Source organism: Corvus kubaryi, unplaced genomic scaffold (assembly GCF_017639235.1).
Source record: "Corvus kubaryi isolate FWS band 111438036 unplaced genomic scaffold, C.kubaryi_AGA036_p1.0 69, whole genome shotgun sequence".
Taxonomy (NCBI): Eukaryota; Metazoa; Chordata; class Aves; order Passeriformes; family Corvidae; genus Corvus; species Corvus kubaryi.
Window position 1 is genome coordinate 1064810 of NW_024582057.1, and position 23031 is coordinate 1087840.

Below are 23031 nucleotides of genomic sequence, written 5' to 3' on the forward strand. Positions count from 1 at the left end.
TTTTTAGCTGAAGTAAATGAATATGTTTCTAATTTCTCCAGAAATACATTTTTTTGCCTGAGTTATATACCAGAGGATCTATTTTATCCTCAATACATAGCAAAGAAAGATCCCAGTTTCAAGTGCCAGATCCAGCTGTAGAGATGTAAACTTAATTATACCATGTCACAATTTCTAATCTCAGACACATGTCAACATGTAAAGGTTCCACCTAGATACAGACTAATGCTGGAAACAGAGGACAGACTTCATTTCAATTTAAATGGGTTTGCTTGCAAAGTATATTGTTCTTCTTAGACAAGGGAAAGGAATGACAAGCAGAAATACCCTACTAGATTATTTAAGCATTAACTGTAAAGTTGAAAAATAAAGCACTGTGTGAATACAAAAAGACAGAGTTAGTGATGAAGGTATGATCACTTACTGGGATACTACATTGATGCATGTGTTAAGCACACCAGTCACACAGTATGGTACTACTATCAAAAATAAACTTCTGATTAGGACTCCTTTAAAAGTGCATAATTTTTTTGATTTTTTAAAATGCTCACACAAAGGTTCACAGGGTACTTTTAACTGGATGGTGAAATTAATTATAATTCTCCCAATATTTTTTTTTTTTAAAAAACACTCAACTATATCAGCATTTCTTCACTGAAGAGAAATTAGAAAAAAATACTATTCTTTCAGCTGATCTGCTTCTTAGGAAGCACCACCTTTCAAAATGCAGTCCTGATATCTTTGGATTCAAAAAGACTGTTATCAACAGATTATCCTTTTTTCAACACAAGAGGTATCATTCTTTAATATTCACTGAAGAAGGAAAGAACTCTTAATAAATCTGATAGCTATGCAATATTCAACTCCCATTTGATACCACGGACAAGACATGATTCATCAGACATGCTTGGTTCTACCTGCATTTCAGCACGCTTAGCAGGTACTGTTTGAATAGGCAGGTCTCTGGATTATTCCCATTTTCTCCTTTCAGCATTGCTCCAGTGATCCAGCACACAGCTATCAAGCGCTGACAACTTCTCAGAAGCCCTGTCCTTCCCAGGCTCACCCTGAACGGGAGAGGGCAGCTTGCAACAAAGCCATCCATCACTTTTCCCTAACAAGAATTTTGAAAGCAGCCACTTCTCTCAGGCAGGCCCCCCAACACAGCCTGAAGGATACCATTTGCACTTGGAGCCAAGCACTGTGGGAAAAGGGCCATGTGTTTGGAACTTCCTCTTCTGTTTTGGAATCATCAGAGAGGGGGGGGAAAAAAAAAAGAAAAAAAAGGTGGCACAATAAACATAGGTAAGCTGTATTCTTCTAAAATCCATTATCTCTAAACAGACTCATTTTCCTAGCTACCAAACCCCAGCCTAACGTAACCCAGAGAAATTTTGCTCCCCTTGATGAGTTCTGCCCATTTCTACCTGAGCCTACCAGCTACTGAAGAATGAAGAAAAACATTAGAAACTAAATACCTGTGCAAATGATTCCTGGAACTCATTTTTTTACACATTTATTTACAAATAAGCACAGTTTTGCAGCTCACACCAAGTAAACTGGGCTCGTGGAATTTGCAAAGCAGGTGCACCAGGGGTTGATGTCTGTTGGGGAATTGCAAACTCATTCACTCAAAATAAAGGCTGCCCTACAGAGCACAAAGGGTTGGCCATTCAAAAACCTGCTTGACAGGAAGTAAATACCAGGCATGCTAATCTCAAAACTGCAAAATAGAACTAATTCTGAGAAGTTCATGCCAAAGTCGGTATAGTTCCCTGCATCACTCTTCTCAAGGCAAACACACACTACTCAGCCATCATCACTGACAGACAACTTCCAGCACTTATAACCGGATAACCAATGTTTGGTTTTGAAGTGCAATGTGCAATAAACAGACGCCTGAATCTCCTACAGGAAATCACCATCACTGGTACTGCACAACAGAAATCCACCAGCACTGTCTTTTTCTTTCCTAATTTGTTACAGCTACTCCCCAAGGCCTCTGTGGGCAAAATAACTGGATCAAGTGATTGCTCTTTCTTTCCTGCTGTTTAGGGTTTGGAGACATGATGCCTATTTTCCTAAACTGACACACACAATTAACAAGAGAGTCTTAAAAGATCCCCTGTGTTGCATCTTGGAAACCACAGTTTCCATTTATAGCCAAGCAAAGTATAATTTTCATAATGCAGTGGAAACACCCAAGAACAGGATTTCAGTTTTGCCTTACATTTCTCTTTACACATCTACAAGCCCCTGGTGACTGAAATCAGTTTCCAACAGTGCAGACAGAGTTTCTTCTGCCACTTCTTGAAGAAAGTGCCAGCAGGTGATGGCCCATGCCCTGTTGATACTGTTCAATAATTTAACATGGCTAATACAAGATCAATCTGATTCCACATTCTTTTTAAAAGGTACTTCTTAATTTTTACATAGATGCACTAACCTATTAGACATAGCTACTGAAGTCTAAACATAACATATTTAAATCCACAGTTCCTGAAACTCAGGTTCACTGAGCTTACAAGACAATTTGCACACATTATAATCAGCTGTACCATCTCCACAGGGAAAAAACACTTCTAGCAACAACCATTTAACTAACTCATGCCTGCTTCTCACAGGGCTGTTTTTTCCTATAAAACAGAGATGGGTTCTTTGGGAAGGTTTGTGGTTTAGTTCTGGGTTATGCAAGAAGAATAATTATTGGCTTCTTTGGCCACACCATTCCTCTGAAACCAGTTCAGAAGAGCTCTGATCTTCCTGTTACCTTTTCGATCCTAATACACTTTCATATTGCTTCTTCAAAAAGCTTAACATCTAAATCACAATTCAAATGTCTTTAGTCGAAATACTGCCTAGAATGGATATAGTTAAATTGGTAATAAAGAATGGAGTACCCTGTCTGGCTGTCTGTTGTATACCTCTCTGAAGCAGCTCTAGTGGTTGAAGCCCACATATAACCAAACCAACAGTGCAATTTTTAGTTTTTCTTTTAAACAGAGGAGAACACACAGTCTGACTGACTTTTAGGGTTTTTTTATTTTTTTCCAGGAATCAATAGAAAACACATTTGCAACTATCAGATATCGACTGGGTCTGTATGCAATTTGCAAACCATACACTGAAAGCTGGCACAAAAAATACTTCCAATATCTGTAATATGCATGGGAATGCTCCCTATTCCTAAGGCCTCTTCGTTCAGCTGCTACATCACAGTTCCCACTAATCCCTGAAGTCTTCCCTGTCTGTCGAGTCCGTATGCAGGCATGATGACAGCAGCCTCCATCTTAATATGCTGTAGCTATACATCTTGCTCAGCTAACAAAGAAATGAGGTATTTTCATTGACTTTGGCATAGTTTTAGGACAGCACCACTAGTTCTTTCCAAATGCACTTGAAGCATCTAGTTGCTTTCCTTCTCTAGCCTCAGGATGTTTTATCTATATGAAAAATTTAGGTGGATTTCATCAGGAGAAATATTTTACATTCTTTTTCTGTGAAACTCTCAGGACCCAAAAATGTATGGCTGTCAGAGAAGCAACTTTCCTTTTTTAAATAAAAATGTTGCTGGAAAAATGCAAAAAAACACACACCAGTTTCTTGCTACAACTACTTGTCAAAATAGTAATGACTTGACAATCGGAAGATTTGTTTAAAATCCTCTGCTTCACCAAGGTCTCTAAGTGGTAAAATTTGTTTTCATTTAGTTATAGTAGATACAAAAATAAAACACAGTTTCTGTATTTTTAGCCAACGATGAGGACAGACTACCTCTACTCTGCAGATTCTTGTACTCGCTATCTGACTCCCAGAGGAATGAGCCCTTCCAGCTCCTCTTTGGTCTGCACTGCCAGCTGAGACAGCTCCAGAAGGGCTATATTCTGGCTTTATTCTGATGAGTGTTTCTTTAACCTCTGAAAAATGTTATCAGCATCTTCAGTGACTACAGCACTTAAGTTATAGGTGAAATTGAATAAAAAACAACAAAACACAAATGTGGAGTGAGAGGTTGATATGGCACATGTAGTATTCCATTTACATAGAGAGCCACGAGTCCTACCAGTAAGGAACAAAGTTTTGTGGCAACAACAGATTATTTTAATAGTTTAATTCTTTGTACCAGTCCAAAAGGAAACACCAAATGTTATTAATTATCATTTTTATGGAATGCCTATGGAATATGAAAACAAAAAGAAAAAAAAGAAAAAAAAGCTGTATCCCTACATAAAACTCATTTCTGCTTCTCCAAGATCCTTGCTGGCAGAGGGAGGCAAGCAGGAAACAATTACCTTTACTATTGTAACAGCAGAGGGGCATTGGAAGAACTGGCTCATAGCAGGTCAAATCAAACAAAATTAGATTTCTTCACATGAAGACCATTGTGGAATTCAGCACCACTGGGTGCAGTGAATACTACCAGTCCGGACTGGTTCCAAAAGTGATGGGAATAAAAATCCTTAGATGATTAATAACTATAAAAACACTTTCACTCAGGCAAGCTCAAGACTTACAAGCCATAAATCACTGGAAACTGTGAAAGCGCAAATACAAACTCTTCCTTTTCCCACACTCTTCCTGAAGTGCCCACAACAGCTCAGTGAGAATCTTGAGCTTAACAGCCTTGAATCAAACCACTTATACCAGCTACAATAAAGCCTCTGAGCTACCAACTACATTGTCATTGTTTCTGTGCATACTCTTGCACTTGAACGTACCACAAAAAAGGAAGTTCTAATGCATTTGTTGTAACTTTTTCCATCCAGGAGACAAAACTTCGATTAAATATCATTTTTCCTGCCCCTGACTTCTTCCCCCTCCTTACCAACACTGTAAAATCTTTTCTTTTATAGGTAGGCAAAATATCATTTTCATATTCACACCTTCAGATTAGGTGTAGATACAAATAACAAGGAAAAATTATAGTGAAGTAGACAATGCAATGCTGAGCCAATGCAGATGTTCACTGAAACTTCCCCACCCAAAGGACTGGGAAAGGTAGTAAGAAATTGACAGTTTGCTTCTCCCAGGTACTAAATTTGTGGATTTCATTTACAGTAAACCAGAGACCTTCAAGGATTCCAGTTCCAACAGTGATATAAGAAAAGGAAAGGAATGGGGGGAAACAAAAAAAAAAAATCTAACCAAAACATAAAAACAAACAAACAAGCCCAACCAAACAAAAACACATTAACTAAACAACAAAACCCAAACCAACGAAACATAGCACACACAACATCCAAAAATCCTGATCATAGAGCACACAAGTTGAAGCTTACCAAAGTACCCAAACTGAAACTAAAAATCCTGGTATAATGATTAAACAGTTTCCACATAAAAATGATAGACAGTCCTCCCTAGTGTATTACCTCTTACAGCAAAATTATCAGAACTGATGAGGGAAAAAAAAGCAAATTCCCACTACACAGGCAAAAAAGAAAAATCTCAGAGAGGGATGTAAAACTCTCATCTGAGATACTCTACAGAGACAGATCCTCAAATGATATTCCCATTCCAATTGACACTACTGGTGCAGAAGGAAGGAGGATCCTTCCTGGGATTTCAGTGCCCTGCATTTCAGAAGCATCACTCCATCCAGAGAAAAAAAGGATTCAACTACAGAAGCAATACAGGAAAACCCTAGGCAATGCTGAAAGCAAAGCAAATGTTTTTACCCCTCCCACAATGCACCCAGGGAGAGGATGCCTGTTTCTCACAGTCATGAAGAAACAGCTATGACCACTGGCATCCAGCCAGGGGCAAGTGCCGTCAGTTGAGCATGTTTCAAATGAATCACAACTGTATGACAAGGATCATGATCCCATGGACTGATGTGTCCACTTTTAACCATTTCCTAACACGGCCTTCCTCTACTGTGGTAATACTTCACTCCTCCAGCGTGCAGCCTATGTCCTACCACAGAGAGACTCCAAGCCAAAGCTCCCCCCACCACCACCCACTTTTTAAGTTTGGACTCAGAAATATTAAAATACATTGGGTTAGATCTATTGCATCCAGACCTGGACCAGATAACCTCCAGCAACTAATCAAGCAACCTGCAGTATCACAGCACTCATCAGGGGTATTGCCAGATGCTGAGAAGAGTTTATGATGGGGTTACCTGGGATTATCCCATCAGAGTTCTTAGGAAAATGAGATACACTGACCAACCCTCAATTGGATTAAACTGCTGTGGAGGGGTCTGTTTTTCAAACTGTATTCCAAAAAAAAAAACCAACCCCATACTTCTCAAAACCAACAACAGAGCAAGAACATCTGCTTCCCCTGCCCCTCTTCAACATAATCAGGTGCATGATCTGAAAGATATTAAAAAATACTAAAGTAGGTCCCACAGAAAAACTGTTTTATGTGGATGATACCCTGGTCCTACTTTCCAGCCCTCAACGGTCAATATGCAAATTACAAGAATTCCTTGAAAACCTTGGGCACTCACCCAGATGTGTGAATTTACTGGAACAAATCCCAAGCATTAAGATTGAGTGCTCATAAATCAGGACTTGCTTACTCACTGCAGTTTATAATGACAGTTACAGGTATTAAAACATCTAGGAATTCTAATCCCCAGAGATTACAGGCGAATAGTTAAACTTGGACCCCATCACCCACAAATCACTAATGACTTGGGAAGTGGAAAGCGCACAGACACTCCCTAAACCTTTGGACAAAAACAAGAAAACTCCACCTACCCACACTCCAGAGAACCCCAGGCCTAATATGCCACTATTATTTTTGGAATGTCAGGTTTTTTGTTCAGCTTTTAAATGGGAAATGGGCACACAATTACTTTAAGGGAGAGAGAAAGGCTTAGTAAAGCAGCAACACACTACTTCTGTAGTAAATTAAGCAACACAGCATAAGCTAAATGTGGACAAAATCCAACGAGCACGAAAGGTATTTTCCTACCTTCTACATAGAGGTCAGCACAGGATTCTTTACGAAAAGAATCTAAATCCTACCTCATACACACAGAAAGCTAGGTAAGTGCCTGATGTTACATACTGAAACTATTCCGTATCTCACAGGAGATGCCCCACTATGGTAAAATCCAGGTGTAAATGAGCAGAAACAGAGCCAGAGATAATATGATAACAGAAAACAATCTGGAAGGTAACATGCCTAAGACGCACAATTGAGAAACCAAAAACACAGAAACATGCGTTCTCCTCATATACAAAAATAACTTACCTCACCTGACTACAACACTGACACCTCTCCAATATATTTACTACATGTATTCAAAATAAACCAAAACAATCCCATTTTTTCTCCTAAACAACAAAACAACTCATAAACCTAGAGAATACTATGATTTCCTGAGCTAAGCAGCTACTTCGTAATGAGAACTTCTCATAACCCTTCAGAAAAGCAGCACAACTCTAATGAAGCAGGAATAGAAAACTGGCAAAACACTTAACAGCTAAAGCCAAATGAGCAATAATGAAAAACTAAGAGAATTCCATACTCAGCCTCCAGTTGCCTTTCTACCAATAAAATCCTACCAATAAAATTATTTTTAGGGTGCTCAGAGGTGCCAAAGACTTTTTAGTACATTTAAGGACTCCCCAATGATCAGAGGCAAGAGAAAACAAGAGCACATATATCGCTACAAGTTTTTGGGATGACATGAAAATCAAAGTTAATGAGATCCTTGTAGCTTCACTTGTTCTTTAAGCAAGTAACCTACACCATTGGATTTGCAGTCAGCAAACAGCCACTCATTATATTAAAAGAATGGCTGCCAGAAGCAGCTTTAGGACATGAAATTTTGCTGCACTGGAAATTAAACTCTCATTTTCCCCTACATTCTGCTCTCTTATCTCCATTCCCATCAAATAAAGCAAAAAATACGACAAAAGCTTTTATACTGCACTAGAAAATCTACGTGCAAATGGAAGAAACCTAGACAATTGACAGAAATCCCCAGAAATGTAAGTGCAACTGAAACAATTTTCCAAAGTTCACTGCCTAAAGAATCCTAGAGAAAACATAAATAAAATATCAAAGGTAAACACACAAACTTCTTTTAAGGTTCCCTGTCCCACTCCTTACCCTGCAATGCAGGCACACACAAACATACACACAGGTGTTCTCCCTTTTGCTCAGGTTTCCACTTTTTTTTGGTGGTTTGATATATGCCCTAAGATCAATACATGGGAAATAGTGTTTAATGTAATCAGTTTTTCTAAAAATCCATCTTCTCCTAATTGTAATCAAATGTATAGAATTATTGTATGTATCCTATATATTGGCACTTAAATTTTGAGTAATAAACATAAAACAAAAGCAAACCTCCAAACTGCTTTGATGTAAGACATTCAACCAGAGCAAGCCAATCACATCGTGAAGTTTAAGAGCAAGCAAACAAAGGGCATTAGAAAAAAAAAAAAAAAGCTTTTTTCCTCTTATTTAATACAACTATATTTTTCCACATGTTATGTGACATAATCTGTAATATGTTATACAGTTTGAGAATTCAGAAACGTAAGAATCAAATCTATTTCATTTTATTTTAGGGGACATCACTGATCCTCCCACTTTCAAGAAGATTCAAGTGTGACATTAAACTAGCCAACAGAAGTTGCACTAAATTGCTTTGAAACCAGCAAAGATCCCTTTCAGCCTGATACATCTTGCTGACCTGGACCTGACAGACAGCAGTAACTTAGGGAAGTGCAGGCGTTTATTTGCACATCTTGGGTCTATTTTATAGCCACCAAAATACATGATGCTTCCTATCATACCACAGAGATGCTGCTCTGACAGCAGGCTGGTGAATCTGAGACACAGAATTATCCAAAGTGGTAATAATTACCACCTCTAGTGTACTTTTTCCTACACCAATAGGATGACAGACTTCCACATAGGCACACTCAAGCCATTTCCTGCCTCCACAAAAGTTAGCCAAATAAATAAAAAGATACCTTAATTTTCCTCAGACCTGTTCCACTAATTAATATTTTCAAACAAGAAGTAGAACATATCAAGGTTACTGTATTCCTGCTCTAGTTTTAATGTACCTTACCATGTATTTCCAAGGATGCACACAATTTAAAAAAAAATCCACATATTAAATACAATCCATATTCACAGGAATTTGCATATGGATTTCTAGTTAAAGTTATTATTAATAAGCACAGTAAGATTACCAGCATGTGCATTACTACTCTGCATACATTAAAGATGCATCTTTGTCTGCCTTTTTCTTCTGCTTATCTACCCTGTTTAGAATGTTAAACTTCTGTGCTATGTAAATGAAAATATTTAATTATGCAAAGCAAAGTGGAAAGGTTTACATTATTATAATTGAGTTAAATTCTTTCTGCTTTAAGCTCAAATACTGAGAAAACAGCTGAGCATCTGTTAAGAATTTCAAAGTCTTAAACTGCTGCTTTATAAATTTTAAGAGCTACATGTGAACAATTTGAAGCCTTTTGATGTTAATAAAATTACTGTAATATATTCAGTTTTCATGGTTAAAATTAAAGGAAGTCTGAAAGCTTAATGCAAATCCAAGGTGAGAAGCAAATTCAGAAAGAAGTCGCTCATTTGCTGCAATTTTTCAACTCTCATGGTAACCAGAATTTATAATTGCAAACAAATGAATGAACAAATGGCTAAGGAAGCTAAAATAGAACTGTCTCATGAAAACATCACCTTAAGAGCAACCTCTCCATAGAAAGAGGTCTCCTTTAGCTAGAGAAAACCTAATGTTCACAGTTGCATACACAAGAGTGATTAACTCATTAAAAGGTCAGGGTGACATACTGAAGATTGTAGTCACTTCATAGGGAAAGTTGTCTCATGTCTTCACCTAACTATGCTGAGGCACTCAGCAAATACACCAGTGTTATGAGCTGTAAAGCAGAATGTCAAAGAACAGCGTATTTTTATTTACACAATTTCATTGAATCCTCACACTACAAATAATCACCAGATTGGCCTTCTGCTGATGTACAGAAATACAAGTAGTCCAAAGGAGCTCAGACACACCTTTCAATTTGAAAGGAGGTAGAACACCACTCCTGTTCTTCTGCCAGCTCCACCTGCTGCAAAGTAGCCATTTCTCAGATCTGAAACACCAAACTTAGCAGGACACCTGAAAATATTAAAGCGATAACCTAGTTTATGTTGATGTTCAGACTGTGAGATGCTAGAACATGCTAGCTGTTTACTTTCACAAGTAGCAGTAACCCTCTTTTCTCTGATCAACCTCACTATGTTTACCTGGCCACAAAGCTACAGGATCTGCTGCACAGGGAAACTAACGCAGTTTGCAAGAAAACACATCTGGTTCACTAATTTGGAGCTGCCCTCCAAAGTTTCAGGCATTCCCTGCCACATACTGGAGTGACTGGCCTTGCTCCTGTGCCATGTAAGTGCTTACGACCTTTAGCAAGGTCGTAAAGCTTTAAACTTTTTTACATTAGTATTTCGGATGCAAAGCTCTTGACCATGCCTGCCCGTGCTGTTCCAGTCAAACTCCACCAACCTTCAAGATCTAACACCTTCTCCTCACCCAGGCTTCCTCAGGCAGAGGAAGCAACAACATCCTCAAATACTTACTCAATTGCTCATTGCCATTCAGATGCTGATGGTTTAGACAAACAAAGAAATATGGGCAGCAGCTTTTGGCTAGAGGTTTGATCAGACTAATTTGCTTTGCCCATCCCATATCCTGGAATACCTGTACCAGCTGAGGAGGATGACAGGACTCAGTGCAGGCTCACTGCTGTGTTGGCAGCACCACAGAATCACCTCCTCCAAGAGGCTGGGGGATTATTTTGAAATAAAGGATTATAGTGTCTCACTAACCACTCCATAATCACGACTGAAATTTGCTTTCCACCACAGGCCCAGTTCTAATGCTTCTCTCAGGGCACAAATGGATGAAGCTACCTAGGTAATTACAAGCATGCATACTTAAATGTGTTGTTAATATCTAATTACTTGAGCTCTAAATATAAGCAGATTTGACCTTTTTTACCACTGTTGATGTATGCTTTCTTTGGGTAACCCAACACTGGCCAGTTGTGGGGTTTTTAAGGTTAAATTGGTATTACAGAATCCGGGCCCCAACCCCAGCCTGAGCCAGCATTTCTGCTGGGTTTCTCACTTGGCACAGGCTACACTTTATCCTGACTGCATAATTTGAAGGCTCTACCTCACTTGCTTATCCCCCACACAGCCTCCCAAGGAAAAATCTCACACCACCGAAGGCATTAAAATGCATTAAGCTGGATAACTGCAAAATGTCATGAGCTCTTACTGACTCCACGGTTTAAGTGTGGGTTTTAATAGAGGTAATATTTCTTCATTGCTAGCCAGTGCAAGATTTGTTACCTACACAATGACTCAACTATGACATCTTTTATGAGTGATATGTTAAACTAATTAACATTAACCTAGCAGAAGAATCAAGCATAAACTAGAAACCATTTCAGTTAAAGATACAGAGAGCTTCTATACTGATAATTTTCCCCAAACAAAAGATGCTCGCCCTTGAAGTATAAGATTTTCTTTTAAAATCAACTGGTTCAGAATTATTTTGCTGCTTTTTTTTAAATACAATTTCTATTTATTTCAACATAAAATAATAAGGCATGTGAAGCTAGCACAGCAATTCTAAATCTAAGAATTGAAGAGCCAAGACAGAACACGAACCTTACAAAAACTGTAAGAGACATTGAATACTCTATTATGCTTATTGAATTGTTTGTTCCCCTTCAGCCAGTAATGCCTATAGATTTTGCCAGCTCTGCTATACAGCAAGTATGACCCTACACCCAAATGCTTACACCCTACATCAACTGTTTATGGCAATATTCTTTAGAGTCCATATCTCTCATATTTTAACACCTATTTTTACAATAGGTAGATTAAGCAAAAAACTCACCAAAAAGATATATGTTGTCTGACAGATACACCAATATCCTTCCAGTGAGCACACCCTGGTTCTCTTTAGAGACACACTAAGTGGCTGTAACTCCCCCAGAAGCTAACTACTATCAAGTAGCTCTCTGGCAAGTGGTTATTATATTACATTCAACCCCCGCCTCTCCACAGATATTCTCTCTTTGTTTTGCATAGAAGAAACTGATCTTACCTAAACAGAACTAGAGATACCCTGCCTGACTTACTCTGTTTTGCAGTGATGGCAGTATATGATCCATAACAAGTTTTTGCCAAGAAGTTAATCCAGGCACTGACCTGAAAAAAACGGGTCTTCTTCATATCTCTCTTCAGCCTGGGAGCATTCAGGAAAAAAATTAAGAATAAAGACACCCTGCTCCTGTTACACAAATCATTGACATAAACCACTACACAGGGTAGAAAACCACACGGGAACATGTTAGATACAAAATGGCTCCTGGAAGCTCCTGGGGTTCTGGCTCCTGTTCACACTAAGAAACCAGAAGCCTATAATATGCACTGCTTTAATCCAGCAACCATCACTCGGATACATCATTTCTGATACAGCAGAGCAACAAACCAGAGAGCTCCCCTCCACTTCGTTTTCAGGAACAATCTACCAGACTACAGCACGTGTGCAAATCCTTATTTTTAATAATGACATTTTTCAACATCTACAATATGCTCTCCTACAAAGTCATCGGACAGCCCAACTATGCTTCACAGGACTTCACCAACACTATAAGAAAATGCCCAAGATGTATAAACCTGAGCAACAATCTCAACAAAAGAATGAATTCTTATTCTGCCTCTCTACTGTCTTACTCTCTCTGAACTGTCATATCTTAACTTACTGCCTTTTGAAACAGTGTTCAGGGGAAAAAACCTATTTCAACTGCAACATGCAACCCAAGGTCAAAGTGGCAGATTGATTTCTTTGCATTTGCAAATGCAAAGAAATCAATCTGGGAATGGTTCTGGTCTTCCTTTGCAAACATCATTTCACTTGTCTCAAACTGAGATCCACTAATACATCTACCCTGCATGAAGTCCACAAGCAACATTCCACACATAGTTTTGATAGCACTCAAAACAATTACTACTGAAGACATTAAAAAAAAAAATTAAAAATCACCTCTAGCCATTTCAAGTATTACACTATGCACAATTTAAAGCAATGAATTCCACAAATACCAACATACATGGTGAGTACATATATATATATATATACACACATTATACATACATCAAAAATTAAGCCGTATTGATTACCAGTTGAAGAAACTAATTTTTTTAAGTGCTTGTCAAAGGTACATTTCATCTATGCCTTGTTGCTCTTCAGTGGTGCCTTGTGGAGGGGTGGAGGGGAGGAGTAGCGGTGTGCCTGAGACTGAAAGTGTTTCACAGCTGATGACAATGAATTCTTTCAGTATTTGCCTGATCGCTACAGACACTTTCCCATTACATGTTTCTTAACTCATCAGAATATGCACACAGGATGGATGTAATTTAAAAAACAAACTGTTAAATTGGAATAGGACACATGTTTCATTTTGAGTATCTAAACTCCAAAACAAAGAGGGAAGACAGCATTGAAGACAACCAATGAAAGACAACAAGAAGCAAGGTCTGGGAAAGAACAAGACACCGCTCCAAACAGAGAGGAAAAAAATCACTTGTCTCCTTCCTGAAGCTGCCTCAGGCACACCTTTGGTTTTGCACTCCATGGTATGCATGTGTATGTGCCTATATATGTCTGTATCTAAAATATAAACACATAATGTATGTGTATATACACACACGGGTGCTCTGGTGTCTGACTTGCTTTTCCAAAAACTTCAGTCATCAGTATCACCACTGAGGTCAACAGCTGCCCTTAAAACTTCCTTTTCAGTCCTATTACTAGGTGAACTGCTGTCAGGAACATACACCAGGCTATAGACCCCTTCCTGCACTGCCCAAGCACTGGAATTCCTGCAGGGGCTGTGTATCAAACCCTGCCAGGATCTTGGACACAGATTTTAACCGTATGCAAAAGGAAAGCTGTAAAGCCACATAACACATAGATTTAAGGCAAAAAAGATAATGTATACAAATACTGAAGCTGAGAGGCAACCGCGCGATAAAGAACAAGCTTTTGGGTTTAGAATTACATTTCTTTCATTCCTTCTTTTTCATAAATATCTTTTGATAAATAAATTTTAAAATCCCCAGGCACTGAAAACACAAAGTTGTGAACCTGAACCACCCTTCTTTCCAGTGTCTGATTTTCAGTGCGGAGCCATGCCTATAGATGATACTCAAGTCCAGTCCAGGAGCTCAAATGAATAAAGCTACTGGCTACATGGCATCATAAAACTTTGAATACAGCAAAATTAAGCCCCAGAGAGAGATGATGAAAGGTGTGCTATCTCATCCATGTTTTTAACAAAAAGGCAAAGCAGCTTTTGTAAGGGCAAGAGAGCATCTCTTTCAGCGCTTGAAGCCCAAAGCCTTGAAACAACAGCCTCTCCACAAAGCACAATTGAGTTTATGTTCACACACACGCCCAGGGGAACCCAAGGAAAAGCCCCCTGAGCTACCACCAGCTCAGATCAGCTCCAGCACCAGCAGAGCTGAAGCCACATCATAGCCAAGCCCAGCAGAGAAGCAACAATTGACAGATGAAGTGCAGTAGCACGATTACACAAAGCAGCTTACAGGCCTCATTTAATACCCTGCATAGCACCACACCAGCCTGCACCAAAAGCATCAAGTTGCTTAAAAACACCTCAGCTTTTGCTGCATAATCTAGGGTACCTTCTTAGGTACTCTGGAGCCATCACAAATTTCATTATTTTCAGAGGATATGCACAGACCAACACTGGTACCAACCAAAAACCCATTTTCAAATTCTGAGAGATAACTAAATGAGCAGCTGCACAAAGTCTCACCTCTGAGATCATCTGAAACCAACACGTGCAACTCCTGAATCACTTACCTAAATTAATCTTTGCCTTGAACACTGTTGCAAAGAGAAACAGAAGACAGTAAGTTGTATACTCAATTGAAGACTGCACTTATTTGGGGAGTAATTTAATGCAAAATGTGCAAAGTTAAAGTTAACTTTGTTTCCTTCCACAGCATTAAACAGCACAATTTTATCATACACCAAAAAGAAGCCAATACTACTGATGCCTGAGATATTTATAACTTATGCCACAGCCATTTAAAGATTTCACTCAATTTTCCTATTAGAAATGCTCTGATGGCACAGGCGTCCTGACACATAAATTATGACAAACAGCTTCTCATCCATTCCCACAAAATCCCCCTCTTTTTTCTCTATCCCATCCATCACTAGCAACTAGCCCTTATTTTCAAAATTATTTCACCACTTCCTTTCCTCACCAATCATCACTGGCTCACAACCAAGCCAGACACCATCCTTATCAGCCCAGAATCCCCACTCCCACTGCCCACTTATTAATTTTTATGGCAATCACATGCCTCCTCGTTCCATGCCACCTGCCTCCCATGCTTGCAAGAAATTCCATTAAAACATTCATGGTTCTACTTCAGTGCTCTCTCTTATCTCTGACAGGGAAGTAATGCTGGCATCCAGAGCAACACCACGCTCATCGCCCCATGGTGGGACTTAAGGCTTTGAAAACAATTTTAAAAAAAAGACAAAAACAACCAACCACACACAGAAAAATTTATACTGGAACCTCTAAGATGTATCAAAATGCAGTTTATTTCATAGAGTTGCAACATTGTTCTTAAATAGAAGGACTTGGGTTACAAGTATAAAGAAATGAAATCATTTTTCTATTTTTAGCAGTAGCAGACACATCTGGACTAGGTAGGAGCTTTTTCTCTTTTTTCTTCTTTATACAGAATCAAACACAATTTGTTCTCACTAACAATATTCATGGATTTAAATACAGAATGCACACTTGTAATAGTCTCGTAACCTTTTGGGGGAAGTACTGTCCCTGTCCTCGAAGGCCAGAACTAATTTTGTGTTAAAATATTCTAAGCCCCCCCGGGTTATCCATTTCCCCCTACCAAACCCAAACACATCTATGCATTTCAATCAAGGAAAGGTCAAGGTATCAAGCACAATATCACCCTACCTCAGGCTTCACAAATAGTTTGTGATAAATTTCATGTTATGACAATGCAAGCAAAAAAAAAAAAAGAATAAAAATAGAATCCATTAGTGAGTTGGAAAGCTTCCTGTTACATAAAAAATCCAATCAAGAAACAGAAAACTGTTCCAGACACCATATGCTTTCATCCTGACATAACTGAGAGCACTTTACAGAAAAAGCAGGTCACATGTTGGAAGCTTTGTTTTCATGCAGTTATTTCTCAATCATAATTGTAATATAAGGTGTGGGGGATTGTGGTTTGTGTAAACCCACATCCAGATTTCAAGTGGAAGCTCTATCTTTCCAGCCTTGGTTGACTTTCTTGTACCTCTCATAAAAATTTGCTCTGACAAGAAAAGAAACATACTCCAATGGTTATATTGATTCTGTAAGAATACTGTACCTCAAGTTGCATAATAAGGTGACAAACCAGTGAAAGCAGAAAAATAAAAAAAAAAAAGAAAATATCGTATTTGCAATTATGATTTCTACTATAGTAAGCTATATGATTCCACACATGAGATTCAACCAGCCTTGAGCAAAATAAGGAGGAAAAAAAAACCAGACAAAATTATCAACAGCATTTTCTATGGAACCAAAGACACAGAGACAACTCCATTCTAGTAACTTGCTCTGACCTACTGCTTTCATCTTGCTTTCTCGGTGAAGATCCTGAAATGACTATTTACCATGCCAGTCTCCTCATAGATACCCAATACTCTTTGGACTGCTTGGGAACCCTTTCAGAGACTAACAATCCTATGTCCAAAATTTTACTCAAGAATCAAACTGTGCCTCTAAATCCTGAGGAGGACACTCTGGTGAAGCCTCCAGAGAAGAAGCCTTTTTTGTCCTTCATTGCCAGGAGTGGGGCCTCTCACAGAAGGGGTGAAAGGCAGCAGACCTTCAGAACAGCATCCCTATCTTCATTTTGTATCAGGAGCCCCCCAGAGTGGGGCACTCATGGGCCTACAGAACTTTGTACTTCACTTGGGAATTCTGGAGTTCATGCATCCAGAGAAACACTTCAACCAAAGGGAGGGAACAGTCAAAGAAACAAAGTCCTTATCACATTTTCCTTTCCACTTTCCTAGATGTTAATGGATAGGAAGTTACTCCATATACTGTCTCCTCTTCCACCTAAAAATCCGGCAGTAACAAAACCTGCCCTGTTCTCCTCAGCACATTCTTCACAAAGCACAACTCCAACAATGCAATTCACCTGTCCACACACACCACACTGTAAAATCTGCACTCCTTGCAGCCTGTTAAATCTCTTCCACATTCAGGCTGGGTTGGCCTGAAAGACCCTCATGTTTACTCTCACCTCAGTTACACAGAGCAAAACACTTTCTCAAACAACCAAGTACATTGGCTAGAAGACTTTCTTAACTGAGAGCACAGTTCAAAAGACAAATCACTGTTCAAACTGTCTGGACTTGGTTTCATCTGTTTTAGGTGTAAATTCTGCTACCAGATTACAATTGCAGGGTAGGCTTGTGAGGGGCAGTTCAGAACTCCATCCCCTCCCGCCCCCGCCAAAAACACGCTACCTCAGACACCTGCAAGGATTTCAATCACCTTCCAGGACTGTCACAAGCAAAGCAAGCAACTGACAAACTGCAACCAAAGACAAATCACAGAAACAACCTCGTTCCCACACTTCAGGTTCCCATACCTAAAACCCTTCTCTCAAGCAGCAGCTCCTCACAGCCAGGCCCTCTGAGAGCAGCAAGGCTCCTTCCCACCCCAAGTAAGGCAGGTGGTCCCCATCACCCCTCCCAGGGCCCAAGTGCTGCTCCTTCTCACAGTTCTCAGCCTCCACTCAACCCCTGCTCCACCTGGCCCCTTTGCTGGGACTGCTCCCAGGAGACAGGTACAGGAACACTCCAGCCAGGGCCCCCAGAAAGCATTTCCCTATCTCTTTGCAAGACCCAAAAGGGTCTCATCTCCTGCCAGCACAGCACAGATGCCAGTTGGGATCTTACATACTGAACACTTTCTATCTGGCCCTGCTTGTCCTCTCTCTGCAGATCTCATCTCCAAATAGGAGAATGATTCTTTGCGTTTTATGGGAAATAATCCAAAGAAACTTGATGACAGATAAGTTGAAAAGCTTAAGTTTGTCACCAAGTTATTAATGTTTGAAATGTTCCAAGTATAAACAAATGCAAATACATCTAATAATTTGCCTTCTATATCCAGAATCTTATGGCGATGATGAAATTCAATCTACACAAACTCTCAGATTAAGCTAAGGAGTAGTTTCTATATCTTATTAATTATAAGTAAAAATTTCCCTCAGTTTTCAGTGTTGACAAATATTAATAGCTTCCATGCAGATAAATGAAGTGTACCTCTATGTTCAATTTAGTTTTCCTAAAGAGTGGCAAGAACCTGAGAAGAAACTCAACTAGAATAAAATATTCACAGAAACCAAAAAGGATTGCAGTTTTAGTTTTCTTTAAATACAGGAACATAATAACTGGGCTTCTTTTCCAAGATGACACTAGATAGCAGCTCTAAATATTTTTATCCACACAATCCATTTATTATTCTTTGCTTTCTCTTTCCACAAACAGCCCAAGACTTTCTATTTCTGAGGCTTCAAATTATAGACTTTCATATGGCTGGCTTCACTCATGCAAAGTTCAAAAATAGTATAAATGCAGAACAATATTAAGACCATAAATCTAAATGTACATTAATTGCATCCAGTACACAACAAAAAGCTTACCCGCAATAATCGAGACAATTAAGAGTAGGTCTTTATTAAAACACAGTCAGAACCAGGAAATTAGAACTGTCTCGCTTCTTGTATCTCTGTTTACAACGGGAAAGGATCACAAGTGATTATTCGTTCAGATTTCTGTTTTGCTCTAAAGTAGGCCAGCCAGCTCAGCACTTTTCTTAAGATTATGAATACTTGTCTGCCCTACATATGGTTTAGGCTGAAACCAATCAGTTGAGCCGAAACATGCAGCAAAACCGACTATTTTCATGTCACTCATTTTCAGGTCACTCATTTTCAGCTATAATGAAGAAGTGCACAGAACAGGTATAAAAGGATGAGATTTTAAATACTTCTAAAATTTGCTCTGCCATTAGCACAGTTCACTAAAGAGTTCAGTGATTTCCTCACTATTGGATTCACACCATCTAGATTCAAGAATAATTTGTTATTCATTAATAACACTTTAACCACTTGTTTTCTCTGCTGGTTTCCAGTTCACTTTCATACACTGATTACCTCATTCAGTAAGAAGACTGAGCACTGAACTGCATCCACTAGACTTTCACATTACTAGGACATTCAGGATGCAAACGCCCTCTGCAAGAAGCCTTATATCAAAACTTTAAAAACATATGAAACAAAACAATTCCTTGAATTTTTAACTGATAATAACTAATACTTTTTTTTTACTCTTTTTCCCCCACACAACCATCCTTAAGATTTCTGTTACTATTTGGAGGAAGAGAGGTTAAATAATAGAAGGTTGCTATCTTGAGTTCAAAATAGTAACGTCTTCAAACAAACTGCGCTATTTGGAAGATCGGAACTGCAGAAAGTGCTATGCTTAAATTGTCCTTAACTTTGTTTTTTTAGAAGTTGTCTCATTTTCTAGAGCTGCTAAGCACTTCTAGACTCTATGAAGTCATTACGTTGAAAATGTAAGTTAATTATGAAAAAAAGAAAAACTTTCACATTCAGTTTTTCCTTTTACATTTAAGATATAAACATTGTCAAACCATTAGTATGACATTTCTGTCAGATTAACACCACTCAAAACTATTGGTAGGTATCAGTTGCAAGGCGAAACAAAAAAAGATAAAAGGCTACAAAACAAGTTTGTTTAAAACAAAGACACTGTGCTTAGTATTTTCATGTATGAGACACAGTATTTTTGCAGCAGGGGAGAAGCATACCTTTCATCAGCTGCAGAACCTTGGTGTCAGATGGCAGTATAATCCAAACGGGTCACAGCAGCATGTTCCACAATATCCATAAGTTTCAGCATGGGGCTCTTCCACTTCCTCCAGGAGTCCATTAACCATTAGTATGAATCCAAACAGTTAAGCAGCTGTATGGTCCAGTTTGAACCATGTTAAGCAGCCCTGAAGAATCCCAAGCTGTATTCCACCATTCGAAGAGTAATGCAATATGGCACCCATCACAGACTGACGTTCTGGTAACCGTCCCATTTTCCCAACAATCATGTTGTGACCTGTTCAAATACAAGGAAGAAATGTTAGTTCAGCACAGTAACTCTGCCACACCGCTCGGGGACTAACATACAAATATAAACTTACATTCTTCTGAATAATTTCAAACATATATATCTTCACAGATTTAGACACATCCTAAGCTCGAAGCCTGGTGATGGCATTTTGCTTTAAAAACATCACAGCGCTGGAGTGTAACAGAAGAAGGTTTAAGAAAAAGGCTTTCATATATCTCTACAGATTGCACAGTCTTACATTCCAGAAAGCACTGAAATGACAGGAAAGAAAGGTAATAGAAAGGTAATATAAAGGCTCTTCAACTGCCCTAACAGGTATTTAAAAACTAATGAAAACAGTAAGTCAATAAAAAAACCCAAGTATCAAAAAAAATCTCATCAACCCTTTTGAGGGAAACATATGTGATCTTCTCTGCCTCTTAGCCTTGCCTCCCCACAGCACCTCCACCAGCAAATATGCTACTTCATTTGGGACCTGATGGCATCAGGAAGAAGCCAAAGTAGCCAAAACTGCGTCAGTCTACTTTGGTAGTCCCTCTGTGCAATCCTTTCAGAGGTACAAAACGCAAATTTTACTTAGGTTGGGAAGGGGACTATGAAGAATGGAGAGAAAAGTCTGAGTACTCTGCACAGGAGGGAACAATGACGTGAAGAACAGCGTCGGGTCTGCCAAGATGGAGTAGGGGAAACAGAAAAGAACTAACTTCCACACTAAGGACCACGGAGAGGAACTAGAAGAAGCTCTTAGAGACTGGAAGATGCATGCACACAGAGATTAAGACGAGAAGAAAGGAGAAAGTGAACATTGGTGAACAAGAATTATTGCCGGAAGCTCTCTCTGCATAACTGGGTAACATGGATGTAGGGCAGTCCATAGAAGAATAAGTTTAGAAGAAAGCAAGAAGAAGCTTTATGTTTGTTTCTCATCAGGAGAAACAAGGATATCTATGCATGGAGGAAAGGAAAGATCCTGGCAAAAGGAGTTTTTCATGAGAAATACAAGCAAGCATACAGATAGAAGAGTAGGTGGAAAGGGATCAGGAAGGAGGAGAATTGAGTAACAATAGAAAGTGAAAAAGTAGAGACTTCAGAAATTCTGAAATGTGTAGATCTAAGGATAGAGAGGGACGATTAGGAAATTGGGACAAGAAAACACAAGAAAGTAGGGTACTAGGATGAAAAAAGAGAAAAATTAATAGTTATTACATAGCACAGAAAAAGAGGATGGGGAAATAAGATACTAAATTGATCAAGTTAATTAAGAAAAGTACAAAGAGCGCACAAGTTCTCTGGAGCTGTGATGCTTGCTCTAGAAAGCATGAACCAAAAGGAATGAACAAAACCCAAGGCAACTACTGCGTTTCCAAAGGGACGAAGGAGTCCTTGCACTGTGCAGGAGAAGCCCAGCCGAGGAAGGGCCAGCCTGCACTGACCCTTCCCACTCTCCCCTTCCCTATGATCAATCCATTCAAAAGAACAAAGTCCTCCCTCTGGTCCGTCCCTCTTCTCCTAAAATTGTCCCTCGGCACTTCTGCGCACCTTGGTTCCCTGGGAGATGGTCCCACAGGAGCAATGTGTTACCCTCTGTGGTGTTTTGGCCCCCGCGACCCAAACTGGCACACGGCGGAGCCCCCACCTTGTCCCTGCTGCGCGCTGCCCTGCCCAGCCCCACGGCCTTCACTTAGCCCCCCACTCCCTGGCCAGGGCCGCCAGGACTCCCTACAATCCCATCAAGTTTACCCTGTCTTCAGCTTTTCTCTGTCCCAACTGTGAAAAACACAGCCCGATCCAGAAAGCCTTCCGAGTCCACTTCCCTCCCCCACAAAAAAAAAAAAAAAAAAGAAGTTAAACCTCTAAAAACACAAAGCAGGCACAAGAAGGAGGCAAGACCCTCCCGAGTAGTGCCCCCCAGCCCGCTTTACGGGAGTTGGGGTGGAATGACTGCCCTACCCTCCCCAAAAATACCTGCATGTGCTCCCAAAAGTACAAAGGAAAGGCTGGGCTGGCCCGCAGCCGCCTCCGTTGCGCTCCCAGACCCGGGCGCGGATGGCAGGGCGGAGGGGGGGGGGGCGACGAGGGAGCCGGGAAAGAACAATAAACCCCAAGTCCAAACGTACCTTCTCCTTTCTCTAAACTGTGAAACCAGATTTCCTTAGAAGCCTACGACGAGGCTCTTTGCTTTTAAGCGGCGGGAGAGCTCGAAGAAAGTTGAGTAAATCTCTTCGGATAAAGTTGCCGAAGATGAGTTAACCCGGGAGAGGCGAGGGAGAGATGGAGAGTTCATCCGAGTTTCTCCTTTTGTTCAAGTTGCCCGAGCAGACAAAGAGCCGGCAGCGGCGGCAGGTCCCCCTCGCCCCTGCTCCCCCCGCGGTCCGGGCGCCGCCGGGGTCCCGTACTGCCCTCGCCCCCCGCCTCCTCCCACCACCGCAACTTTCCGTCTGCTCCATCCCTCCTCAGCCCCGACCCCGGCTCCGGCGCAAAACTTCCCTCGAACTGAACCTCCCAGAAAAGAAAACAATTTAATTCAAGGCGGGGGAGTGGGGGGTGGAAAGGGAGAGAACCATCTCTCAAATCATTATTTCCGGTAGATGCACCTCTTTGTTTGGATTCCCCCGACTGTCAGTGAGGACAAGCCTCTGGGGATCTGCTTTCGGACAGTTTGATCTGCCGGAATGAGACGGGCAAACGCAGGGCATAAAGAAAAATAACTTTAAAAGAAAGGG

At 40.0% G+C, this 23031-nt stretch overlaps 1 protein-coding gene across 14 annotated transcripts in view; it reads right to left on the reverse strand.

Moving 5' to 3' along the window:
* The window catches only part of LOC121674672, a 300378-nt gene that overhangs the window by 276630 nt on the left and 717 nt on the right, over window positions 1-23031 (reverse strand). For 12 of the 14 annotated variants that reach the window (XR_006019763.1, XR_006019759.1, XR_006019760.1 and 9 more), the window contains exon 2: window positions 19995-20293. The gene's annotated coding sequence lies outside the window, so the exon portion shown is untranslated. Of the gene's footprint in view, window positions 1-19994; window positions 20294-22273; window positions 22334-22425; window positions 22669-23031 lie in introns of those variants that run through there. The other 2 variants (XM_042049182.1, XM_042049183.1) reach the window with 2 other exon arrangements.